Source organism: Rhopalosiphum padi, chromosome 1, assembly GCF_020882245.1.
Source record: "Rhopalosiphum padi isolate XX-2018 chromosome 1, ASM2088224v1, whole genome shotgun sequence".
In the NCBI taxonomy this organism is placed as follows: domain Eukaryota; kingdom Metazoa; phylum Arthropoda; class Insecta; order Hemiptera; family Aphididae; genus Rhopalosiphum; species Rhopalosiphum padi.
The window spans coordinates 35,954,339-35,960,706 of NC_083597.1; positions in this window are offsets into that span (position 1 = coordinate 35,954,339).

The following is a 6,368-nucleotide window of genomic DNA, read 5'->3' on the forward strand; positions in this document are numbered from 1 at the left end:
TTAAGCAATGTGGTTTACAGTCTGCACTATCGACACAATTAATAATTTCACCAAGAAATATCATAAATAATTATTGCTAGTGAATGATAGTCAAGCTAATCGTTTGTGCTTATTTTTATAAATGAAAACTATTAATACTTTTTTTCTGTATAAATACATTTACAAATGATAAAAGCTTGTGTTTTATATTTTATTTTAACTCCAAGCAGATAATCTATAATACATCCATCACTAAAAATTGCTTTAAAATGAATATAATATAATATTGTTATATATTTAACGGTGAATAAATATTATGAACAATTTCGTAACCAAATATTTATTTAAAATTTTTTAGTATACTATGCAGTCACATCATAGAATTATCATAACGCTTCAAATTAATACGATAAAAAAAATTTATATCAACTTTTTAAATAATACCTCTATAAAATGTAGTTTAAAATAAATACTAACACCACAAAAAGTTAAAAATTTATTTTTTAAACATCAACTATAGTAAGGATAACTGGAATAAAAAAATAATAGCGTTATAGCAGGTATACCTATTATATACATTTTATGTCATACTATTATAATATAGTAACTATTTATTCATAATTCATATCTATTATACGTATAAATCTATCTATCTATATATATTAATATGCATTTGTATGTATAAATAATATCCTGAAATTTAATTTTTTATTCGTTGTAATATATAATCAGCTATATTATAGCATATACTTGCGTACCTACTAGGTGGTCGGAAAATCTAAATATATTATATACGATGGCTAATACCCAACTTCGGCGGTGATGGTGGCGGCGGCGACGATGCAGAAAACGTGTACCGATAAATTGTCCGAAGCACTCGCTGCGCATACGTCATATAATACAGTCTAAACTATATAAGTTTTAAATCCATATAAAGATATTGTATGTCTTACGATATTACACGCGTATATGATGCGTATACGCGCGAACAACTTTTCGAACTCGGAACATTGCACATTATTCGCAACAACGTATTATATTATAAGTTTAAAACTGATTTACAATAATATATGCATCCGGCTGGAGGGGCTGTCACTTTAAGAAATGTTCCATGGTCTATAGATCATAAAAACGCACGTCATACATATATACAATATCCGGCAGCGCGTGCATTTTAACGACATTTATAAGTGACAGCATTTTTTTTTACCTTTTTGTAACGCGAGCAAAATAGTTTTACGACCGTTTTACATTCTTCGAGGCAGCAGCAGTAACATACAATGTATATGTATATACGGTCTGACTGTTATAACACTTATATAACTGTGACGGCAGCAACGGCGCAACACATAATTGTTTCGCAAATGTATTTATTATTATTATTATTATTACGATTATTATTATTAGTTATTCTATCTACAATGGACAATCGGGCAAATATTTCTTATAATATATCATTATGCAGTCGCGTCCGTTCTTCAATATATTGCTAGAGATGCACACACATAACAGTATCTATAGTGTTGTTTATAATATAATTATACATATATAACTATAATTTAATAGGTATAATATGCGGTGCATGTGCGGTCGGATTTTAATTCATTCGCAGCCAGCCAGCAGCTCGTGCGGAGACCGCGTGCTGGCGGCGGCGGACGACGAATAATATGTGTTATAAAGGGATGGGCATCACCGGCCGTTTTTATGTAGGTACCTACCTATACGGCGCGGCGGTCCGCAATAAAAATAATAGCTTCTCATTGCGTTTATTACGTATTAAATTATGAGTATGTGTTCCTATAGATGTTCTCGCTATCTCGAATGAAAAATATCTTTGCCAACTTTTACTTGAAAACACGACCAAGACATTATATGTTATTATATTATTATTATATACCGTCATCGTCACACGTGCAGCACATACCTACGTGTATGACATATATATGTGTGTGTGAGTATATATAAATAAAAAATCGCTTTATCTTACAAACTAGACTCATCGGTCGTGGCAGTGATGAGCTTTTTTTATTTTATACACTGCGCGGCACATATATTATACACGCGCATATTTTACGCGTACCTACAAAGATGACGTTATTTTAATGCAGGCGATATAACATAAATACGATAAATACGTGCTTTATGGTGTTTTAACATTCTCCGACAACGATGCATTAAAATATATCATATACATTTATATATTATACGACCGACAGTAAATGAATAACTTGACGAAACGACACATTTCCGGCGCGTGGAGACTTAAACGAAAGATCAAAACATCTCGCACACATATAGTTATAATATATAAACACACAGAGAGGTAGCTTAGCATTTTTTCCAAACTGATTTACGGCACGCGAGACATTAGTTGAATAGACAAAAATCAATAATCATACTATACAGATCATAATTGATTTATTTTAATAGATATATAATAGTAGTAATCAGATACACAGTTTAATATGTACACACATAATGATTCAAAAATTATTGAATATCATATATAATATAGTATACGATATAATTATAATTTATACAGAAAATTGCGGTGCCAAATATTATAATAAATTAAAATGGTAGTTTTATAATTATTATACTAATAGTTAATACAACAACTTACTAATAATAAACTATTAGTATAAGTATAGGTATTACCTACACTGACAAATAAAAGATTGATCATTTACTACACGCTGCACTTTCAGAATGCAAATAATATAGAGATGAGCGTGGAGATTTTGTAATCAAAAACTCGTGCCAAAAATCTACATTTAAATCTAACGAGTTCTGTTATTCCGGTGACATATCATACACCGTTTGAAATTTATTTACCGGTGTTGTGTAGTAAAGTTATATTATTACAATATATAGGTACATAAATAAATTTCCGTGTGTATGATATATTGCTTTAAACAAATCGTTTTGAAATCATCGTGTAGTAGGTATACCTTTCACAAATTTAATACTATTTATTAATATTATTCTATACATTTATGTTTATTGTATAATGTATTTATATTATAATTAAAGCAACATCTATACCACAACTTGGTTGAATTAATATAATTATATTATGTATTTGTGTTACATGTAAGTTAATATTACCGAAGTTTGTCCTTAAAAAGCGGTCATTTTATAGGTACGTATATTGATAAGTGGAGAAATTAAAAGTAATGTATCATTGCTAATACAGTATAAATAATAAAATATAGTATGTACATAAATATTGAATTAATATAATAAATAATATTGCAATAGGTAATGGTCGATAAGTGCCTATATTATATAATTATAATTTAGACAAATTATTTTTCAGATCTTTAAATATGAAAGAGTAATTTTATTAATGGTATTCATTACATTTGTACAGGTATATATAGTGTAATATCAATAAATATGATATAAAACTAATTAAAAGATCTTGCATGGTGTAATTGGTGTATATTATTTTATATCATATATGTATCATTATTGTACATATTGTATACATATTACAAATAAAATATGATATTTTTTGAAACTAAAGGTATATTAAGACATAAATAACTTAGACATATATTATATGTCTATAATATTTATGAAAATCTGTTTAAAAATCAATGTTATTCAAATAAATTAGTAAATTATTTTAATTTAATTTTACTCCAACATTTATAGCTGATATGTTATTAGTGTTTCGACTTTGTGTGATATGATAATTTTAAAAAACTCGTTAAAAATACGAATTTTACTATTTTAAAATGTAAATAATAAACATTATTTTGTATGCAATAATAGAATTCATTTATCATTACCTGTGACGACCTCCCAAAATAAGAATTATATGATAATAATAAGACAAGATAAATAGATTTAAGTCTTTGGTTTAATCTAGAAAATATAATCTCGTTGACTTGCAAACTAGATTCGTGTAGATTCATTTTATTTTTTTTTTTTTTTTGCAAACATAATTTTAACCACCGCAGACAGTAATAATATTTTATATTGATAATAATAATAATTCGTATTTACCAGCTACTAACGGTAAACAAACTCATCAGGTAGAATCCAATTAACCGGGCTAATAACATTTTGTACGTCGATTAGGCTCTGGACAAGAACAATGTAAGTCAATTACAATCTGAAATTAGAGTGGGAAAACGCAACATTATAAATCGATTTTTACTTTACGTCGTTGACTGTATATTTATGTGGTTCAAAAAAAAAAGTAATCAATGGGTTTTGGTTTTAAATTACAATAATAATGTTTATATTTGTGCAGTAGATGCATATTATAAAAGAAACCAATGCATACAAAATTAAGCGTACGGCATGACTGATTTACAGCTGCACAGTATATACCTACATATACATTTTCCATAAGCCATTAGGTACATATATATATATATATAACCATATAGGTATATATAAGTGCATATTATATTCCCTACACCAGCTTGGGGTCACCAAACGGCGGAACGTGAACAATTTTTTTTTTACGGACCCTAGCTATATGTAACCTCTAAGTACAATTTAAACACATATGTTTGAAAATCATTCTGTCATAGTTTCTGTGTTTATAATAAGATAAGTAAAAAATAAAACGATTTGGTCCGCCGTTTGGTGACCCACGCACCTGCAGCTGTATACTAATACGCCGCATGTCTATATATTTTTAATTCTATATCGCATGTACTTAATGGCACATTTATTTTATATTTTTATATACCTACCTCTATTATACATATTATTACTGTATAGCATGAATATAATATTATAAGCCTACCTATACAAAATAGTTATGATTCAAATATTATATAGGTAGGTACACCACTCGAAGGTTTCCCGCTTTACGGTTAACCTTTAAACGACAATAATGCATTTTTATTAACAGGCGCGCGCACACCAGAAATGGCGGTAAAGTAAAAGCGACGTGAACTTCTTTCGGTTTAAGACTAATCTAGTTAATGTGGACCATAATTTACATTGCGCCTGCACTATACGCCATAAGCACCTATTCAATTTATAACAACATCCACATTTTATATATAACGCGCACACACCATATTTTCACAGATTAAACAAGACTGTCAAGTATATAAAAATAAAAATATAAAAAGTCTGTATATACAGACATAATCGAATGTAAATATACATTTGTACATGGCAATAATTTAATCTATATTATTATGTTGTCCAATAAACATAAAAAATAAAAATACACCTCTGCACAATAATCGTATTAAAAATATGTTTATAATAATGTATGTAAAATATTATCAAATAATGGTACTTCATTAGAAAATATTTTTTTTATTATTTTTTAATAATATCGAACCAATACACATTTATAGAAATCAGTTTTTATATGAAATCCAGAGCCTGGGTAGTTTTGATTGTCAAGTGTGGTTTTTAAAAGTCAAACGACAATCATAAGCCATAATATAATTTGGGATAATTCAAATATAATATGTAATCTATGAAAAAAAAAAAAAAACAATAAATAATATTTTATTTTGTTTGATTTTATATTGTCTATCAAATAATAAATTCTTAAGTTTAAATAATATATTATAAATTGTATAATACTTATTATACATAAGTACTCGTGGACATATATGGGGACATGTCGCTTAATGGTATAATTTGGGACAGTATATGTGCTATTAGTTTTCAAACTTACGACTCTTATGATGAGTTATTTCTACATCTGCAGTGTACGAATATTAAGAATATTCGGTTAATTCAAGTACAAGACTTGATTTCAAATTAACTAAATTGCCGTAACACAATTTTTCCGGTACGCATATTATACCTACATCTCAATGATGATTAAAATAACGGTTCACGGAAAGGTTAGGTTGAGTATATATATAGATACATATAGTTATACATTCAACATAAACGTTTAAATCGTGTATAACGACTACAACGTAACATATTATATTATACACACGTACACAAATATATATTTATAGATATATATAGCTATATTATAGAACTGCAGTCGTCATCACTAATAGTGTACATGCGCCTCTACCTACATCTCTCATTAAATTGTTTTGCTCGAAAATGTCCTCGAGTAAGGCATTAAAATTAGTTTTACTTGTATTTTTATTACAAATAGTGACGTTTAAACCGAATATAATATGTTATTAATAAAATAATAGTACCTAAATGCAATTAAAGTAAAATATTACAAATATTTTTTTTTTTATTATATCCCACTGCAGCGGTCAAAGAATTGAAATATTCGTATCCAACATAGATATATACCTACCTATATATCTGTTCACTGTTCATACTGTTCAGAGTATACAAACGTATGGTAAGTTTGAATATTACTGCGAATGATATTGTTAGCTATTAAATTGTACGTATATTTTACGTCTGGTTTAATTGTTTTC